At 45.9% G+C, this 22,657-nt stretch overlaps 1 protein-coding gene across 1 annotated transcript in view; it reads left to right on the forward strand.

The window, feature by feature from the left end:
- LOC139746448 (CD109 antigen-like) overlaps window positions 1–22,657 on the forward strand; it is a 312,038-nt gene that overhangs the window by 129,220 nt on the left and 160,161 nt on the right.

Below are 22,657 nucleotides of genomic sequence, written 5' to 3' on the forward strand. Positions count from 1 at the left end.
GGATCACCTTTTACCCCTAATTTCACAAACGGAAGGCACGTCAGTCCTCCTCCTTTCCCACGCGTTCCTTCCATACCATCTCCCGCCCCCCACCACCACCACGCCTTGCATGGGGCGTGGGGGAAGGCATTGGAGATGGGAGGAGGTAGCCGTACCAGACATCCTCCCTCCTCCCCCAAGTCTTTCCTGAGGGCCAATATGTCCCTCATTCTTAAGTTTACCCTCGGCGACACGCGTCAGTGGGAAGAATTTTGAGGGAGGTGACATCTTCATCCAGTTACCCGGAAGTCCTCCCCACGTTCCTCCCCACCACTTGGCTCCGTGTGTGTGTGTGTGTGTGTGTGTGTCTGTGTGTGTGTGTGTGTGTGTGTGTGTGTCTGTGTGTGTGTTTGTGTGTGTGTGTGTGTGTGTAAGTTTCATAATGCAAGGGCGTTCCTTCCGAATTCATCTTTACTGTTTATTGAAGACATAAATTTTGTCTACCCAGAAGCGAATTTGCACCAAGATAGGCAAACACTTAGCACTATATATAAATATATATATATATATATATATATATATATATATATATATATATATATATATATATATATATATATATATATTCAGATGTACATGCAGGTCCTTAGAATTGTATAAGCGTGTCTACTTTCCAGAATACAAGCTCGAAGAAGATTCAACACACACACACACACACACACACACACACACACACACACACACACACACACACACAAGTCAGCAGACGACAGATTGTGACACAAATGTCCTATTTTCCCTGGTGGTGGTGGTGATCCCGCCACAGGTGACCGCTCATAATTCACAGGGGAAAATATTGAACGACAAATATAACTATTTTTTAAAGGGTGGCGGTAGGTGTGGGTGTGTGGGGGTGTGGGTGGAAGGGGTAGTGAAGAAGAAGGGAGAGAGAGAGAGAGAGAGAGAGAGAGAGACAGAGAGAGAGAGAGAGAGAGAGGGGGGGTGTGGGTTGGTGGGTGGATGGGTATGTGAGAGACAATGAAAGATGGGACGAGAGGGAGTGCGAAAGAGGCCGAGAGAGATAGTAGGGATTTAGGGGGTTGGGGAGAGACTGGAAATGAGAGATAGAGGAAGAGAGAGAGAGAGAGAGAGAGAGAGAGAGAGAGAGAGAGAGAGAGAGAGAGAGAGAGAGGTAATTATCAGACAGATAGACAGACACACTCAGACAGTCAGTGAACTACCCTGGCCTAATTCCTTGCTCACAGTATGCAAAAACCTTCATTAATCAGTTCGGATATCCCGTGTAAGTGATTAATCCTCCAAACCTCAGGGATTAATCCTGTACATTAAAAGGATTCAATCCTTTTCCCTTAATTAAGCTTACCATCTTACTTTACACTGTATAGTTCAGTTCTTAATTATGTACAACATCTGTTCTAATGATGCTATCTTCCCTTAATGCTTAATTATATATATATATATATTTATCCCAGTTCCAATTACGACATCTCGTCTCTTAATTAATATGGATCTTGCATCTCGTTTTCTGTAAAGATATACTCCTCCTTTTCTTTTTCTTTTTTTCCCCCTTTTTTTTTTTTACCCCAACGAAATTTTCTCCATCTTCTTAAGTGCTGCATCCCATCTTCTTTAACGACGCATCCCATCTTCTTTCTTAATGATGTGTCCGACCTGTTTAGATAGCGCCTCTCATCATCACCTTTTTTCCGTTGCATCTTCTCAAGCAAGATGCTGACTCTGTATTGCTATGTTGCAAACTGTTGCAAGGCAGACGATCCATACTATAAACTCTTCAACACACACACACACACACACACACACACACAGTGGTTTGCGAGGCCACAAACAAGCGATTGGCCCACATACATCTTTGTTTGGTCGTGGTCACAAAGAAACAGGCGAATGGGAGGTTTTCTTGCCAGGCAGGCATTGACCACAAACACACAAAAACCTTTTTTTTCTTCTTCTTTTCACTTAAGTCCTTTACGTTGGGTCTCTATCCTCACACTACGATGCAAGTAAACTGCGTGGACGATGTAAATAAAATGCCTGTCATACTAAAGTAAGAAAAATTGAAGTTTGTTTTTTTTTTAAATTGAAAACAGAGAAATTATCGTGTCAATCACATTCAAAAGTTTTTTATTTGTTTGTTTGTTTTATTTTATTCACAGACTGTAAAAATATCTACAAATTTCTACAATTCCTTTATATCCAGACTTTTGACTACTGTTCTCTGTTCTTCACCAGGTGTGGCTTCTGGTTTCATATATATATATATATATATATATATATATATATATATATATACTCCCGCGCCCATCCTAACAGATCAGGGATGTTCTGAGTGGTGAACATGATGTTCTTCGTCACGTGCAGAACACCCTCGCCCATCAGTATAGGAATTCCCTCCTTCAGCACTGGGCTCACTTGGATCGTGAGGGTTCGCACTGTCTACACCCGCAGGATCAATATGCCTCATTGACACACACGTCCTCCTCGAGGTGTGTGTGTGTGTGTGTGTGTGTGTGTGTGTGTGTGTGTGTGTGTTGTGCTTCCTGACGAAGTTAATGCGAAGTGGTAGGCCAGGGAGGCGTGTGTGGGGGTGGATGGGGGTGGGTCCTATGATCCGCCACACCGCCACACCACACCACCACCACACCACACCACCACACCACACCACCACACCACACCACCACACCACACCACCACCACCACACCACACCACACCACCACCACCACACCACACCACCACCGCCACACCACCACACCACCACCCCACACCACCACACCACACCACACCACCACTACACCACCACACCACACCACCACCACCGCCACACAGTCTGTGACCTTTACCCTTTTGCCACAGTGTCCAAGAGGCGAGACACGACTACCACAGTTCACCACAGGCCGAGCAAGGCTGGACCGTGGCGGCTTATTTCACACACACACACACACACACACACACACACACACACACACTCACACACAGACACACACTCTCTCTCACACACACGCTCACGCACTCACACACTCGCTCGCCGCTAAATTGAAAGGCGACCAAATGCCATTTCTTAGAAGGTGGATTCTAAGGAAGGGAGAAAAAGGAAAATCCCTTTAAAGTCAACACGAGATCTATTTCTCATCGGGGGCTGGTGACTGTAGCTCTCTCTCTCTCTCTCTCTCTCTCTCTCTCTCTCTCTCTCTCTCTCTCTCTCTCTCTCTCTCTCTCTCTCTCTCTCTCAAGCCTCCCACGTCGACAGCTCTTGCGTGGGGAGATGAAATGGGGCAATGGGCGAGGGAAGGATGGGAGAGTCAAGACCTGGGATGGAGGGAGTGTGGAGGACCAGTGGGGAAAATGGGATGGGAAAGGTTAGAAGCAAAGGGAGGGGAAGGGAAGTTGACCCATCCCAGATTGAAGCAGAGGAACTTCGTGGGAAAGGAAGTGCTGTGAAGTTTAGGTAGGAAGTTACGAGGTGTGGGTAAGGTGCCCCTACCTATGGGGAAGATGCCTTAGGCTGAATTCAAATAGTGAACAGTATGCCACTTGAACACCAGCAGTGAACAGACAGTCACTTGAACACCAGCAGTGAACAGTACGTCACTTGAACACCAGCAGTGAACAGACAGTCACTTGAACACCAGCAGTGAACAGACCATCACTTGAACACCAGCAGTGAATAGACCGTCACTTGAACACCAGAAGTGAACAGACAGTCACTTGAACACCAGCAGTGAACAGACAGTCACTTGAACACCAGCAGTGAACAGACAGTCACTTGAACACCAGCAGTGAAGAGACAGTCACTTGAGCACCAGCAGTGAACAGTCAGCGCACGAGAAAGCCAGTTATCACTTCGATTCTGACAGTTAATCCAGTTTAAAAGACATGAAACAAAAAAAAAAACTGTCCACCTACACCATGATGAACTGCCTAACTGCCAGTCAAACACATGGCACAGTCTCCCACTCAGCCAGTCAGTCACTCAGTCATAACAAACACATCGATCTGTATAAAATTCATCAACAGTCAAGACCAATGTTGATAACTGGAAGGGGGAAAAAAAGGGAAAGTAATTGTCAAGGAAAAGAAAAAACAGAATATATTCCCTCTGTTTTTCTGTTGATGTTTTACCTTTCTGTTAGTTGGGCTCAAAGTCATCTTTATTAGGTCAATTAGTTTTTTGGGGGGAAAAAAGATATATATATATATATATATATATATATATATATATATATATATATATATATATATATATATATATATATATATCGATGTGTCACGTGGGAGTGATAGTGTGGATGTGTGTGTGTGTGTGTGTGTGTGTGTGTGTGTGTGTGTGTGTGTGTGTGTGTTCGTACGTTTTCAGTTCGATGCGCCGCATCTCTTTTTGGGGGTCCACTGAAGTGTGTGTGATTCATGTTTTGTGTGAGCAGCGCCTCTCTCTCTCTCTCTCTCTCTCTCTCTCTCTCTCTCTCTCTCTCTCTCTCTCTCTCTCTCTCTCTCTCTCTCTCTCTCTCTTATTTCAGAGAGGGATCAGAATGCTCTTCACAGGTCCACAAAGGATTTGAAACGCTGTTCATGTGTTCAGAGAGGGATTGGAACACTGTTCACAGGTTCACTTTGGGGGATTGGAACGCCGTTCGTTTGTTCACAAAGGAGGACTGAACGTTGTGTTGTTGTTGTTGTTGTTGTTGTTGTTGTTGTTGTTCCTTTGTTCAAAAGGTGATTAGGATGTTGGTAACTTGTTTACTAATTTGAACGGGAGGGGATGGGAGGGGGGGTAAGGCCCATAGTCCAGTAGTTCAAAGAGAGAAGTTCAGCTGAACACCTCTTAACCTCTTTTGTTTTTCTAAAAGCTAAATTAGGTCAGGTGTTGTAAGACTGTTCTTATTGCCCTTTTATGTTCCTGTAGCGAGGATATGACTTTGTTCATTTGTTCACAGGACTGGAGGCAATAGTTTGGTTGTTCACTGGAAGTGTGGAGAAGCTTTGTTCAGTTGTACGTACGGGAGGACTTTTGAAATTGTTCTTATGTTCTTAGTGGAGACAATGTTTTGTTCAGTTGTTCATATAAAAGGCCTTTTGAATTGTTCTAATGGTCTTAGGGGGAAGAATGTTCAGCTTTGGGTTGAAAGTTTGAGGCTTTGTTCACTTAGTTCATGAACTAACTAAAGACACGACTTATTAGTTCATGAAGAACAAGGAGACCTTGTGTAGTTGTTCACAGGGAGGTAAGTCATTGTTCATTTATTCATCTTTGGACTGAAGGGCACTGTTCATTTGTTCACACGAAGAGAAATCATTGTTCAATCGTTCACAGAGGGACGAGAAGGCAATGTTCTCGGTTATTTACAAGCAGAAGAAATTCTGTTCAATCGTTGAAAAATATGAACAGGAAGAAACTGTTCAACTGTTCAAAGAAAAACCCCATCCAATCAATCAGAGAGAGAGAGAGAGAGAGAGAGAGAGAGAGAGAGAGAGAGAGAGAGAGAGAGAGAGAGAGAGAGAGAGAGAGAGAGAGAGAGAGAGAGAGAGAGAGAGAGAGAGAGAGAGAGAGAGAGAGAGAGAGAGAGAGAGAGAGAGAGAGAGAGAGAGAGAGAGAGAGAGAGAGAGAGAGAGAGAGAGAGAGAGAGAAGGTATTGCTCAATTGTTCACAAGGGGAAGGAAAAAACATTATTCATTTGTTCACTAGAGGGGGGGGGGGAGGTGAAAATATTTCGCGAGTTATTCACTCGTGTATAGAAATACGACAATTCATTATCGTGTATAATATTTCTAATTCCCCTGGGTGATTACGTGCCAGAAGTTTAATTACATGGCAAATGTCGTATTACCACGGAGGGGTCGTAATGACACACACACACACACACGACCATTAATGATGCAAATCAGATAATAATAATAATAATAATAATCACTGTTTTCCAATGACACATTTCCCCCCCTCCCTCCCCCCCCCTCCCTCCCCCATTATTAGAATTACCCCCCCCCCCACACACACAGTGGGTCTGGCCTGTAGGATATTCAGATGTTGGTATTCCGATATTCAGATGTGAGAGTGTGTTCAGATATTTGGATGTGTCTGTTCGGATATTCGGATGTCCGTGCTCGGAATATTTGAATAATATTGTTCTGAATATCAGCTTTCGGGATAGACGAAGACGATATTCGGGATATTCAGATGTAAGTGTCTCCTGATTTTGATATTCGGATATTCCATGTGCTAGGATTATCTGGCAGGTCAATATAGCATACATGCGTTGAAGAATATAGCAGTAGTGTTGACCGGGGTAATAGATTACGAGAGATCTATTGGCCTGAGTAAACCCCCCACACACCCCCACACACCCCCACACACCCCCACACACCCCCACACACCCCAAACACCCCCACACACCCCCACACACCCCACACACTCCCACACACCCCCACACACCCCCACACACCCCCACACACCCCTACACACCCCACACACCCCCACACACCCCCACACACCCCTACACACCCCACACACCCCACACACCCCCACACACCCCCACACACCCCCCACACAGAATACATAGAGGAGAGGGTGGTGGTGGTGGGAGGGGATTGTGGATCTGGTCTTTACGGCTGTGGGATTTAGACTACTGTGGGGGATTGAAGGTAGACTACTGTGGGGGATTGAAGGTAGACTACTGTGGGGGATTGAAGGTAGACTACTGTGGGGGATTCAAGGTAGACTACTGTGGGGGATTTAAGGTAGACTGCTGTGGGGGATTTAAGGTAGACTACTGTGGGATGTAAGGTAGACTGCTGTGGGGGATTTAAAGTGGACTACTGTGGGATTTAAAAGGTAGACTACTGTGGGATTTAAAAGGTAGACTACTGTGGGATTTAAAAGGTAGACTACTGTGGGATTTAAAAGGTAGACTACTGTGGGATTTAAAAGGTAGACTACTGTGGGGGATTTAAAAGGTAGACTACTGTGGGATTTAAAAGGTAGACTACTGTGGGATTTAAAAGGTAGACTACTGTGGGATTTAAAAGGTAGACTACTGTGGGATTTTACACGAACGAATGGAAAGGAGTAATGTCGACTACTATCTATGCTAATATATGTTAATTTCGTCCCTGGTAATGAGTCTATGAAGAAGGGTCATCACTACGAACTGGGAAAATGAAATGAATCTTGTTAGTTCATATATACATTTTTTTTCCCCACTGTGTTATCATTTAATACGAAATTAACTGACAAAAAAGAACTTTAACTCATTCGTTCAACAGATTTTTAAGGATACCAAATTTTTTTTGTGTGTCCATTTGACACTGTTAAACAGGATCTACTTCTTCCAATGTTCAACAATTTCGTATGCAAAAAGAAACCTGTTGCTCTGTTAACATCACGTTTTCCTCTCACTTCCCATCTATTCTTTAGTTCATCTATTGCTCTGTATGTGACGTATGTCTTCATGGTATACACCATCAGGTTCAGTCAGTAGTTTGAGACCATATATCAAGTGTCACACCTAGTCTGGCTTTTTATAAGATAGGAAATACGAAATCATTTTTTAGCTTTACAAGAATGATTTTCTCAGAGCTGGAATGATTTTTGTGGCTCTTCTTTGTTTTGTTCGGTGTGTGTGTATGTGTGTGTGTGAAGAGGAACTCACGTGAAAGCTTCGTGTTTGAGGCAGTTCGTCCAAAGAGGCGTTTTATCCACAGCATTTGGATGCCCAGAAGTGCCAAGGTACAACATACAACCACTTGGCCAACGATCGTAACAACACAGAGAGAGAGAGGGGCCGGTTGCGCCGTTCTTGCATGGGTGGTGGATAGATCAACATTGTATAGATCTGTTTTGCGTCGACTTTAGAGGCTTGTCTCGAACCCCACAGCTCGGTCGTGGACCACGTCACACCATTGCTCCTCTGGTCAGCCAGGTTGTTGAAGGCAGCAGAACTCAAGTTTACGTACACCTCATAACCCAGCTGCCTGGGTTGTGGGGGTGTAGACCTCTCTAAGTATTTACCAGATATTCACCAGATATTCACCAGATATTCATCAGATATTCAGAGTTGTTCCATGTGTGAAATACGACATCTCTCTCGCCCACCTGCGTTTCTAAGTTTGGACTGATTTCCCACCCGACGCTCCCTGAGGTTTCGACATTGGAAAAAGAGGCGATGCAAGCTTGGAATTATCTGACGCCGCTAATGTAACTCAACAATATTTTGTTCCTCCCGTTCCATGAGTTGTGATTTAAGCTCACAACAATATTCGAGAGTGAAGATTACATGGTGCTCCCTGAATGGCGTCGTCAGCGGGTTGTTTCGGCTTATTTCAATCTCTCGTCTTGAAGGTTCGCAAAATCCAGCCTATCATCACCATTTCTTGGGGAAAGTAATGAAGACTTTGCTGAGCTCGCACAAGGTTGCCTTGATTCCCCCACAACAACTCTTACGTTGGTTTTTTCCCCAGGAGCAAATGGTAACAAATTATGGGTTATATCCGTGAACAACCATGTTGTCTTAAGCAGGCCACTGGGAGACTTACCTTAATTATAGAGGTATAGAGAAGGACCTTCCAAAACTATTGTAAGGTATTGAATACCTTAGGATAAGGTTGGTAAGGCTTTTGTACAGTTGGGTCTGGGACCTTACCTTACCTTACGTATACCTTACGATGGTCTGGGAGGTCTTCTACCCCCACACAGCTGGGTCTGGGACCTTACCTTACCTTACGTATATTTTACGATGGTCTGGGAGGTCTTCTACACCCACACAACTGGGTCTAGAAACTAAGCTATGATGTTCTTCTGTTTAACCAGGCTGTTGGAGGCCGCTTATAGGTTTACATACTCATCACAGTGCAGTTTAACCCTTTTATCCCAGTGTCCCACTGCATGTGAGACGTTGACATCTATACTCATGTCATCTACGAATGGTGACACGAAGCTGTAATTTGTATACGTCATCATGTCATCGAAGGAGAGTAGAAGCGTGAGAGTTGACAGTAAGAGTTTGTATTATGCTGTGATATGAGAATCATTATCAATATCATTGTCATTATTATCATTATCATTATTATCATTATCATTGTTATCATTATCATTGTTATCATTATCATTGTTATCATTCAACCTTACAAATTCTAAAAGGGATCTGAAGTCTTACGTTGCCATTGTTGATCTGGATTGCTCATTCCAATATTAATTACACAAATGACTTCGTTAATCAGTTTTTTTTTCATTATTAATTGACAATGTGAAGCCTTGTGCCTCGTGTATAGCTATGATAACTTCAGAGACAAATTGACTGGTTTAAAACGACCAGAATCTACGTGTGCCAGGGCCAAGAGGAAAGGGTTCGAATAGACGAAAAGGTTTTGAAATGTTTTACAAAAGAGAGTTTGAAGACACGAAGAGTTTAAAGGGTTTGGAAACCTTCCACTACTTTCGAGATTGTGTTGGTGGTGGTGGTGGGGGAGCGAGGTGGTGATGGAAGAATGGACTGGAAGGTAAGTGATTGGAAGAAGGGATTGGAAAGTGAGTGACTTGGGGACAGATCTCTTGACCCGTGAGTGATTGTGGATTGGTGAGTAAGTTCCATCTCACGTTCAAAATCAAATACTTAGACTTTGAATAAATCTTCACATTAATGTACATAGATTAACATAGATTGAATATTTGTAAAACACCAAAATTCACTTTAAAGTTACGAATATATTCTTGTACCTATTCACGTGATGACTGGAACCTCATTGTACCCACCCCACCCACGTACCGCTGGTGTACCGCTGGTGTACCGCTGGTGTACCGCTAGTGTACCGCTAGTGTACCGTTATTGTACCGCTGGTGTACCGCTGGTGTACTGCTAGTGTGTACCACTGGTGTGTACCGCTGGTGTACCGCTGGTGTGTACCACTGGTGTGTACCGCTGGTGTGTACCGCTGATGTACTGCTAGTGTACCGCTGGTATGTATCGCTAGTGTACCTCTGGTTTGTACCGCTGGTTTGTACCGCTGGTGAACGGTACGCGTACCATGGCAGCGGTAGGATAGCAAAGTGGACCAGCAGCACCAGCAGGTTCACACCAGAGCACGAACACACGGGTTAATAATGATAATATATCATACTGTAATAGTGATTAGAATTTTTCCTCTGGACGCGTAATTAAACTATTAAAATGACACGTAATTTCGTCACGGGCTAATTGGTTTGTGTATAGATTAATCTGTCCCCTCCGATGGTACTGAATAGTTAGGGGGGGGAGGGGTTGTTCGTGTGTGTGTGTGTGGGGGGGGTGGGTTAAGAAAGAGGGAGACAGAGAAAGGGAGAGAGAGAGAGAGAGAGAGAGAGAGAGAGAGAGAGGTGTGTGTGTGTGTGTGTGTGATAAACACCAGCCTTGATGTAGAGTGGCATATGACCCCCCAATCTCTCGACTTTTATTACCCATATGTCCCCTTGGCCGAAGGGTTATTATCATCGTCATATCGCAACTCATATCCCTCCCCCTCTCTCTCTCTTACGCCTATCCAACCCAAGAGGGACTTGGGGAACGCGTACACGCCTCACATATTTCCCCATAATACCCTCACAAGTCCACATATTTCCCCCATAATGCACCCACAAGACTCTCACTCCCAGTTTAGTGTCATATGTCGATGCTCGAGGGTTGGCAGTGCGCCCCAGAAGGCAGGAGGGAAAAGGGTGGGTCCCTTTGCTCGAGTCATGGCCTGACATGGTTCTTCTTCATGATGGCTCATTTTCGATGTGATGGACGGGTCGTTCATGTTCTCTTGTTCTCTCATTACCTTACAGGATGTGAGTGTATGTGTGTGTTTTGTATAACATTGTTTTGAGGGTTGTGGAGATGGGTTGTGATGAGAGGGAATACTGAAGGTATAATTTAGTTCGTTTGAGGGACGAAGGTACGACTTTTGGGTAATGGAGGCCTGACCTTTGACCTGACCACCCTCATGGGTCAGGGTAAACGTCAGGCCAGCATAGCCAATGGTCGTTTCATCATACAGTGTCCCCTGACGGAGACACGATCACTTGTTGGTCATTCCTTCTGAAAGCAGAGATGGCAAAGGATTGAGAGAGTAAAACAAACACATTTATTGATATTATGTTCTATGTTCTATGAGCCGATGTTCTCATGAACTCATGATGTCATGGGAATTATACCATCACTGGAAGTCCACAGAACTCAATATTGTTCATCTAAATTTCACCAAGATTCATATTGATCATCAAAGACACAAAATGGTCGGTTCTACGGAAAAATATTTACCTCCTCAGAATTCCAGAAATACCAGCCCGACCGAATCATGTCGTCATGAAAATCTATTTAAACTCATCATGCAACATCGCTAACTTCACCATCTTTCAAGTTCTTCAAAAAAATATATATATTTATAAGTAAAAGAGATAGATAAAACTCATCTCAACGCCGCGCTAACTCATCACTGCTCATGGAAATTGAGCTCGTCTTAACACACACACGTTCTCTGAAATTCATGAACTAGGGTGGCAGGAGGAGGAGGAGGAGGAGGAGGAGGAGAGACGACGGGACAACTTGAAAGCGTTCCTCGCTCTTCAACACCATCCGGGAGAATGCTCTCACACTTCCTCCTTCTTGCTCCTTAAGCTCAAGTCTCTCACAAAAATCTCCATGAAATCACCTTTTATTGGATTACATCCCTGACATCATCATCTTCTCCTTCTCCCAGGGTGGTGGGCGAGCGTTCCAGGGTCTTCTATCGTAAAGGGGGACGTCAATACGGAGGTAGTAAGGAGGTTGCGCTGCCCTGAGGGATGTGAACGAGAGGAGATGTATGGGGGATTGTTTACAATCTGTAGGGGATGTGAAGGAATGGTGGCAGTGTTAGGCTACGTATCTGAAGGGGATGTGAATTTATAGTGAGGTCTTGTTCATATGTACAAGGGATGCAAAGAGAGGTTTCAGTATTGTTTATGATACGTGGAGAAGATGGGAACGAAAGGTTACAGTACTGCCTTTATGTGTGAGGGATGTGAAGGAACGGTACTAGATGCAAATCTGTTTGTCAAGTTAACAAGTGTTGACGAATTGCAACACGAAGGAGATGTGAACGAGATGTGAGCGTACGTTCTCGTGCATGAAGGTTAAAAAAAAAAAGAGAAAAGAAAAAGTGTTGACTACCGAAGACCACAAGAGAAAATGGGATACTCCTTTTACGATCTTAAAACAAACATCAACTTCAAGTGCCGACAATGATGGCTGAGGAGGTTTCAAAAGGCGTGATTCCCTTCTCCGAGGTAGGATCAAAGACGGTGTAAAGTTGGTTTCTTTAATGGTGTCTCTCTTGGAAAAAGAATTCTCAAACATTTTTCCTTTGGCTGGAGTGCCTCCTTATGGAGGCCTTTGACCATTATACATTCAGTAATGAGTCAGTAGTTATTCATAGTTACAGCATTCATTGATCCTTCATTAGGGCAATTTTGCTCCGTAGATGAGGGAGAAGTTGATTCATCACGGTTGATTATCTCGTATGGGTAAGAAGTAATTTAGACTCTAGTGCTCAAAGGGTTGTTAGGTCATCGTACTCAAGTGGAGGGGGGGTTGTTACCACCCCCCCTTTGACCGGGAATGATAGCACCTCCTTAAGGAAGTTGAACTAACCCTTTGACCTCGGTGAAGAAAGAGAGACAGATGGTTGAAAGCGATGATTAGGAAAGAGACGGAGCGGATGGATAAACAAAAGCGAACGAGAAAGTGAAATAAAACCAACAGAGGAGAAGAGAGAGAAGCAGAGGAAAGATGGAAGGAAAACCTGGAAGAAGATACGAGGAATGAAATGAAAAAAGAAAGACGATAAAGGAAGTAGTAATTGAAGATAGAGGAAATGAAGAAAGAGACGACAAAGGAAGGAATAAATCAACCTATGTGTAGAATAGGTGACTATGATGTGTAGAGGGGGGAATATGTCACTATGTATAGATGTGATTATCATGTGTGGAGGGGGAATGTGTCACTATGTATAGATGTGATTATCATGTGTGGAGGGGGAATGTGTCACTATGTATAGATGTGATTATCATGTGTGGAGGGGGAATGTGTCACTTTCTCGTGTGCTTTGGAATGTGAAACAAGAAGACGGTAAACATGAGCAGCCACGGTGAGACGAAATTATGGCGCGTCTTGCTTCAACTTTTAAATCAATTGTCGCTTTGTAGAATGAGTTTCCCCCCGGCTGGTGGCGGCACCCAGCGATATGCAAATGGTCATTAGGGAAGGGTGACGTTGCCATACCATACACCCGCCAGGCCCAGCAGGTTGCTAGGAGAGCAAGACCCAGGCCACCAGAAGAACGACAGAAACGGTAATAGAACGAAGAGAAACACGATTACGTAGACGAAAGTCTCTCTCTCTCTCTCTCTCTCTCTCTCTCTCTCTCTCTCTCTCTCTCTCTCTCTCTCTCTCTCTCTCTCTCTCTTACGATGAACATTAAGAGGGATGGGGAAAGGGAGACCAGACATTGAACCCCTCACTCTCTTGATCAGAGAGATGGACGAACGCAAGCCTTACGAACACCACAGTTCATCCTGGCACACTGAACAACGAACACTACAGTTCATCCTGGCACATTGAACAACGAACACCACAGTTCATCCTGGCACAGTGAACAAGGGCAGGACACCTGGAAGCTGTTCACAAAACCCTCCAGGCCACTAAGGCACCTACTAAGAGTGTTTACGACCTTCGTATTTGCCCACACGCTGGGGTTTCAAGTCGTACTGATGTGACGGAGTTCGTTTTAAAAGCTGTTTGCTAACGAAGGTATCACGTACAGGGTTGGTAGCCTTCGCAGACGACCCGTGTACAAGGATGACCTGGACACTGAGAGAGAGAGAGAGAGAGAGAGAGAGAGAGAGAGAGAGAGAGAGAGAGAGAGAGTTTACAGTATATGTAGAAGTGAGAGAATGAAAAAATGATACAGTGAGGCAGTTGTGGTCTATCTAATGTCCACTGTTCGAATCCTGAAATGATGTGAGAGAAATGTTATGAACAATGAAACATTAGATTTACTGCTACAATCTGATTAGATTTAAGGATACATTCACCTATTAACCAACCTTGTAGATACGTGGGTCCTAAAAATGTACAGTTTACTACCTACAAGTACTGTAAACATAGTGGAAATTCTACTGACGAATTTACAAACTCAGTGGAAACCTATTTACAAACTGTACCTGATGACATAGGTTGAAGTGAGCGTACAGACCTGCGGGACCCCAGCCCACAATAGTGGGATTAAAACACGCTTAAGTGCAGCTTGGTCCCAGACGGAGCTGTGGGGATAAAGACGAACCCCCGAAACAAACATAAGATATCCTTAAAGTATACCTTTAGTGTAGTAAGTTTACCCTCTGAGTACGATAATATCAGCCCCTTGAGTACGATGACTTAACCTTTTAAGTCCTACGATGACTTAACCCTTTGAAGTACGATGACTTAACCCTTTTAAGTACGATGACTTAACCCTTTGAAGTACGATGACTTAACCCTTTTAAGTACGATGACTTAACCTATTAAGTGCGATGACTTAACCCTTTTAAGTACGATGACTTAACCCTTTTAAGTACGATGACTTAACCCTTTTAAGTACGATGACTTAACCCTTTTAAGTACGATGACTTAACCCTTTTAAGTACGATGACTTAACCCTTTGAAGTACGATGACTTAACCCTTTAAGTACGATGACGTCATCCTTGAGCACAATATAGGGCACTGTGGTCGAGAGGTTTACTCTTCATAATTAAGAGCATCATCATATGTGTCGCTAACCAGACGTCGTGTTCACGGCAGACACACAGTCGTTCTCAGGGGTCGTGTGTGTGTGTGTGTGTGTGTGTGTGTGTGTGTGTGTGTGTGTGTGTGAGCAAGAGGTGTATGGGAGGGGTGTTTTGGTCATTCTCAGGGGTCGTGATGTATAGGTAGTTATATTCAGGGGGTGTGTGTGTGAATAGGTTGTGTATGAGTGGTCATATTCAGGTGTGTGTGTGTGTGAGAGTAAAGGGTGTGTGGGGGTCGTGTGAGAAAGGTGTGAGGGGAGGGGGGGTCGGTTGTGTGAGCAAGGGGTGTGGGTGGTCATGTTTAGGGGGCGTGATGTGAGCAAAGGGTGTGAGTAGGAGGCCATGTAAGCAAGGTGTGTGTGTGTGTGTGTGTGTGTGTGGGCTTCAGCAGGGTGAGAAGGGGAGTGTGAGTTATGAGGAGAGGGAATAGACAGGTTAAAGAGAGAGCAAGAGAGGGGGAGGAGGAAAAGGTGGACAGGGGAAGAGGCAAAGGGGATGAGATCTGTCCATGGAGTGTGACTGGTGAGAAGAGGGAGGTGGGTTTTTAACCTGAAGTGTTGCAGCGTAGGAGGGAAGGGGGATGGTCACACACAGGCATGGTAGATGATGGGTCACACTGTAGGAGGGAAAGGGGAATGGTCGTACACAGGCATGGTAGGTGATGGGTCACACTGTAGGAGGGAAGGGGGAATGGTCGTACACAGGCATGGTAGATGATGGGTCACACTGTAGGAGGGAAGGGGGATGGTCACACACAGGCATGGTAGATGATGGGTCACACTGTAGGAGGGAAGGGGGATGGTCACACACAGGCATGGTAGGTGATGGGATCTCCGCTTCTCCTCCTGGTGGTGACGTCGACGGACGCAAGAGGAACTGGTCGATCTTCCCCAACTCGACCAGTGAGGTCGTGGTATTGTAAGACGTCCTCCTTAGACTCAGCGTCCTCAAACTTCACATCTATCCTCCCTCTCCAGCCGGCCCTCAGCACACACACGCACACGCACACACCCCAACGATACGTTATACCTCCAGCTCCACCACACACACACACACACACACACACACACACACACACACACACACACACACACACACACACCTTGTGTGACTCATGATCCTCCACCAGCAGTGCATGTCGACTGCAAGTCACCAACAGATCAGAACACCACCACAGCCACCACAGCCGCCACCACAGCCATCACCACCACCACCACAGCCATCGACGCCACTTCAAAGGGCGCCTGGTCAAGGTATGTGACTTCACAAGAAACTGAGGGGAAGAAGGTGTGAGACAAGTGACTTCAGATGCTCCTGGTTGAGGGCAAGGGAAGGGTATGTGATTTCACAGCGCACCAGGTCAAAGCAAAGGTGAGGCAAGTGACATCAGAACACATTGAGGTGAGGCAGGTGACATCAGAACACATTGAGGTGAGGCAAGTGACATCAGGACACATTGACGTGAGGCAGGTGACATCAGAACACATTGAGGTGAGGCAGGTGACATCAGAACACATTGAGGTGAGGCAGGTGACATCAGAACACATTGAGGTGAGGCAAGTGACATCAGGACACATTGACGTGAGGCAGGTGACATCAGAACACATTGAGGTGAGGCAGGTGACATCAGAACACATTGAGGTGAGGCAGGTGACATCAGAACACATTGAGGTGAGGCAGGTGACATCAGAACATGCTTGAAGAAGGTGGAGGAGGGGGAGAAGGGGGTGGTTAGCGTGCCTCAAGAGGTAAGGAAGCAGACTCAGGTCGTGTTGGATGTCTTCATATTGAATTTTTGTGGCTGCTCCCCCCCCCTCTCTCTCTCTCTCTCTCTCTCTCTCTCTCTCTCTCTCTCTCTCTCTCTCTCTCTCTCTCTCTCTCTCTCTCTCTCTCTCTCTCTCTCTTCTCTCTCTCCGTATATGACTATATATGTGTGTGTGTGTGTGTGTGTGTGTGTGTACACATACACATATAGGAGTAAAGACACGGTACATATATACGAGGTGAAGACTCGGGGCAACACGACTGAACTCATATTTCGTCAATTGTTGTTTCCTTCCTTCCTTTGATTTTCCATTTATCTCCTGCGTCATGTTTTGGACCCACTGTTCGCCGTATCATTTTTCTTTCCGTGTCATCATCATCATCATCATCATCATCTTCATTATGCAACACACTTCCATAATGAAACACAGGCTCCATTACGCAACACAGGCTGCTCCATTACTTCCTTCATCAGTATTACAATGGTCATTCAGGATTCAGACACACACACACACACACACACACACACACAGAGCAGACGTTATTCATGAATGATTTTTATTCTATTGTATTGTGTGATCTAGTCTCTCTCTCTCTCTCTCTCTCTCTCTCTCTCTCTCTCTCTCTCTCTCTCTCTCTCTCTCTCTCTCTCTCACGTTGCTCTTCCCTCGTGCCTTCTTACACCTTCGTTAGAACCTTCGTGGCGGTTTAGCTGAACGTGTGCAGACATTCAGCTTGTTGTGTGTGCGAGCCTCGTAGTGGTGGTGCATACGCCTCCTTTACCTTCCACCTTATTGGGTTTTTTTTTTTGGCCTTGGGGGTAAACTTGCAACCACGTGATTCAGCCGACGTTAACGATCTGTTGTGGGTCGTAAGGTAGTTTATGCTGTGTGAAGAACCTCTGTACTGGGAGGAGCTCCGTCGGTGTGTACCGGGGATGGGGGAGGGGGGTTACAGCAGGGGTTGGGGGGGGCGGGGGTCACCCCATTGTTGTAGGGTGGTAGGATTAGCCGAGTAGATACCGTGAGTAGATACCGTGAGTAGATGAGTAGATGAGTGGGTGGCGATTAGGTGGTAGAGAGGAAGGAGGAGCCATCGTCTGCGCACTGAAGTGTGGGAGACGGCGAATGGTGGAGAGGGAGGTGGGGGAGGAGAGTGTTGGAGACGGCGAATGCTGGGGGGGTTGGTGGGAGAGGAGGGGTAGTGTGTGTGTTGGGGAGGAATGACTGCTGACGGAGCTCTGTAGGAGAGGAAGTGGTTACGGGTGTAGCGTGAGTCGCGGGCTGTGACGAGGGCAATCACGGATCCACGTTGCTTTGGAGCGATCCTCTTTTTTTTTTTTAAACAGGAAGTGTGACGTCTTATATCAAGCTCTCAAGATGCTCGTGATGTCCCTGGACATGAGACGTCCGACGATGTCACTCTGGACGAGCCTTGTGAGCTAGGAGGACCCCCCCTCAGGATGATCGGCAGGTAGGAGGGTGAGGGACACACACACACACACACACACACACCTCGTCTGCTCTTCGTTAGCCAAGAGGTACTGTGAGGTGGGACGAGAACCCGCTCAAGACAAGACTCGAAAGCACGTTTGTGACCTGCCTCACCAGACCCCACCTCACCTCCTCCCTCACACCTTGAGGCAGACGGAGGTCATCTGACCTGTGTGGGTGTAGGTAACACCCTCCACTCCTTCCCCTTTTTGTGTCCACGACACGACGGCATCGCTCAAGCCTCGTCTGATGTACAGGACTGACATCTGAAGTTGGACAAGTCGACCCTCTGAACTATGGGAAGAATATCGTCTGAAGCCGTCCACCAACACGACGGCCCCTTTGAACTGGGAGATGAATTGGGTGTCTGAGGTTCATGAACTGCTGGCTGGTGCTCTCCACGATCCAGGGAGGGACTGGCTGTGTAGCTGGGGACAGAGGCCCCTCTTTCATGCCACACACAATGACCTGATGATGATGGTCCTCCTCCTCCTCTCTCCTCCTCCTCCTCCTCCTCCTCCTCCTCTTCCTCCTCTTCTTCTTCTTCTTCTTCTTCTTCTTCTTCTTCTTCTTCTTCTTCCTCCTCCTCCTCCTCCTCCTCCTCCTCCTCCTCCTCCTCCTCCTCCTCCTCCTCCTCCTCCTGCATGGATTCGGGGATAAAAGAAAAAAAGAAGGCACTGTTCAACGCTGCATTCCAGACTCCAGCTTACGTGACGGTCCAGACTCAATTGCCAGTTCAGAAAGAAGAGACCCAATTGTAGCCTTGATCCGCTAAGCGGCTGGCTTATTAAAAAGACTTGATCATTAACAACTGAGGGGAAAATAAAAGAGATGATGGATCGTCAGAATTTTCTGTGAAAGAGAATCGAGTCATTATCATCTGTGTTGTTTAGAATCAAGATATACATCACTCTGATAGAGTCTGAAAATCACGGTAACATTTGAGTCTTGTGTGTGTGTGTGTGTTGGCTCGGGTTCTCCTGTGCGACGCTATTCACTGCAGAGCAATTACTCCGCGGGAACGTATTACAGAATTAATCTTTTGCAGGAACACTTGCAGAATCGAGCGACTGGTCGACTTGAAAAATTCTCCTTCCTGCCTCACTTTATTGTTGAAGTTTGAGGTATTTTTTCTTGGGAGGGGGGGGGAGTGGATGGTCTTTATCGTCTTTCAGAAAACGAGAGTTGGTCTCCCCGCTGAATAACAGAAAATGTGGATGGGTAAGGAAATGAAGAAGTCCACATTATTGGAAGATTAATCTCTTTACAGTGACGAACACGACACAGGTCAAACAGCCCCCCTCCGTAAAGAACATATTGAGTGAAACAAGAAAGTAAAAGATTCGTGAAGAAAACTAGGTTATAGAATGAGGTAAAGACGAAAGAGGGAAGAGAAGCACCACAGCTTAGGTGTTCAAGGGTAGAAGAAGATGGCATTATAACGGTCACTCCTCGAGTGTCCGATCACCACACACAAACTGTAGGAAGCAGCGGCCCAACCCGTGCCCCAGGTCCAAACCTTAGAAGGTCGGGACACAGACTGTTGCACAGCTTGACACTTCGAGTGGATTGTGACACAGAGAGCGTTTGAGAAACCCCAGGCAATAGACAAGACGCCCACGTCTATTGAAACAGAGCCACACACACACACACACACAGACACACACACACACACACACACACACACACACACACACACACACGTACGAACAATGAAACATCATTATATCTAAGACTCTAAATCGAATCTTAAATGTATGAGATTCGAACCCATGTTTCTTAATCCTCACTATAGACCATCGGGGCCAGAGTTTGGAACTATCAGTTGGCGATTTTGACAAGGGATTAAAAACAATGGAGAGTATTATTATCTTACAGGCTGTAATGATGACAGATTGCTGTAACCTGATATGTGTAATTAAGAGCCCATTTGTTGATTAATGGGGAGTCCTTCCCCTTAAGACCTGATTCTCCCACTAATGAGAGGCAGTGATTCATCGTACGAATGCAGACAAAAGAAAATATATATATGTATATATAAATTTATCCGAACACACTGAGAATTTTAGACTGTGAGCAGATGTCACGGACGGGCATGCGTCACGGACGTGCGTCACGGACGTGCGTCACGGACACGACCATCATCAAAGACCGTGGCGACGTGTGACGAGGGGGGTTAATACTTGCTGTTCCTTCAGCGGCACACGTGGCGTCACAGGCCGTCACCCTGGCAGAGAGATACCGAGCCTCGTGACGCGCGGGAGAGGACGAGGAGAAGATACGAGTAGGATAGTCGTAGGACACGGAGGGGACGAAGGGGATGAACACGGATAGGACAACGAGACAAACAGGAAGGTGGACCAGCTGGGGATGCATTAAGCAGATGTGGTGTGGGCAGGCTTCCAGGGGCGTGGGCTGGGTGTGGCGTGGGTACCCTAGGGGCGTGGGCCATGTGTGGCGTGGGGTCCCAGGGGCATGGGCTTGGGACGGTGAGTAGCTATTGTATGCCAGGCTGACCCAACGGTGTCCCATCTGCTTCTCTCTCTCTCTCTCTCACTCTCTCTCTCTCTCTCTCTCTCTCTCTCTCTCTCTCTCTCTCTCTCTCTCTCTCTCTCTCTCTCTCTCTCTCTCTCTCTGTGTTACACAGCAATTCTCCGTCGACTTTCAGCACTCTACCCTCAAAGACTTCCCATTACATCTGACGTCCACTTGTCTATATCACTTTCACGCAGCTGTTTATATATATATATATATATATATATATATATATATATATATATATATATATATATATATATATATATATATATATATATATCGTACCCTCTGTTGCCCTCGTCCAGGGCTGGCGGTAAATGACCGGTTCTGGTGTGTGGTTCTGGTGTGGACGACTCGAGGATGAGTTACCTCACACACTGACTGACTTCAGACAACACACACACACACACACACACACACACACACACACACACACACACACACACACGAAGAGAGAGAGAGAGAGAGAGAGAGAGAGAGAGAGAGAGAGAGAGAGAGAGAGAGGAGAGGGGGGGGGACGTGTCCCACCCCAGCTTTGGGGTCAGCTCTAGGCATCAATATTCAAGTCCTCCCCCTCCCCTCCCCTCCCCTCCCCTCCTCTCCCCTCCCCCCCTCTCTCTCACCCCCCTCCCTCCCTTCTCCCCCCCCCTCCTCCTCCTCTCGGCCGACCAGGTGTTACTGCCAGGCGTCCCCCGCCCCTCTCAGCAGCCGTCCCTCTCAGCTGTCGCTTGTCCCTGCTGCCCCTCGACCGTCCCTCTCAGCTGTCCACAGCAAAATTTCCCTCAGTGTCCCAGACCTTACCTTCTCTCAGCTACGCACATCCTCAGCTCTTCACAGCAACATCTCCCCTCAGCTATGCCTCCCTCAGCACCGCCTCCCTCAGCACCGCCTCTCTCAGCACCGCCTCTCTCAGCACCGCCTCTCTCAGCGCCGCCTCTCTCAGCGCCGCCTCTCTCAGCGCCGCCTCCCTCAGCTACGCCTCCCTCAGCTATGCCTCCCTCAGATACGCCTCCCTCAGCTATGCCTCCCTCAGCTACGCCTCCCTCAGCTGTGCCTCCTAATCACATATTCTAGTAAGGGGGGACTGAGATATTTTTTCCCCCTTCCCAGCGTTTTCTCTTCTTTCTTCCCAGGAGGCTACAGGCTCGTTTTCTTCACAAGGATTTAAGAGATTTTGTTTTTTGTTTGTAGATTTAAAAGATTTCCTTTTTAAATGGATTTTTTTTTGGGGGGGGATTTATCTCTCGTATATATATTATCATTTTCTCTTAATAGTTTATTCTAATCAGCAACTCTTATCTTAGGATTCATATCTGAAATCGGATTTTTACATATAAACCCAAGTTGTTGATTTTATCATTTTCCCAAAACCTAACTTTAACGAACGTCTTTGTAGGATTAATCCTGGGGATTTCTCATGTTTTAGAAATTTAACATTTTCCCCCAACAGGATTTATTCTAATTAGATTCCAAGAGGATTAATTCCACGATTTCCTGTCCTTATCTAACATTTTTTATTCCCCTTTCGGAGGATTTGGTGTAATTAGCGTCTCAGAGGATTAATTTTACTTTTGTAAATTAGGGGATCTTAGGAGAGAGAGAGAGAGAGAGAGAGAGAGAGAGAGAGAGAGAGAGAGAGAGAGAGAAGAAAAAAAGTGGGAGACTTTATGTTCCAAAGTTTGTCTTTTAACATGTAGCAGCTGCTCTCTGACGTCATTCGTTAGTTAATCTGTTTCCCCTGACGTCATACGTTAGTTAATCTGTTTCCCCTGACGTCACGGGTTAGTTGATCTGTTTCTTCCTTCTGGCCTGAGCTTCTTCTGTTAACAGGAGGAGGGATAAACGGTGCATCTGTTGAAGAGGTTCAAGGGGGAAAGCAAAAGAAAAGGGTTTACCTTATTATACACTACCTAAAGTTTACTTTACCTTACTTTACGTTACCTTGCCTTACCTTACCTAACCTTACCTTACCTTATGTTTAACGGTTCTAGAGATCAGCTGAGGAAGGTCTCTGTTAACAGGAACTAGGAGAATAG

This window comes from Panulirus ornatus, chromosome 65, assembly GCF_036320965.1.
Source record: "Panulirus ornatus isolate Po-2019 chromosome 65, ASM3632096v1, whole genome shotgun sequence".
In the NCBI taxonomy this organism is placed as follows: Eukaryota; Metazoa; Arthropoda; class Malacostraca; order Decapoda; family Palinuridae; genus Panulirus; species Panulirus ornatus.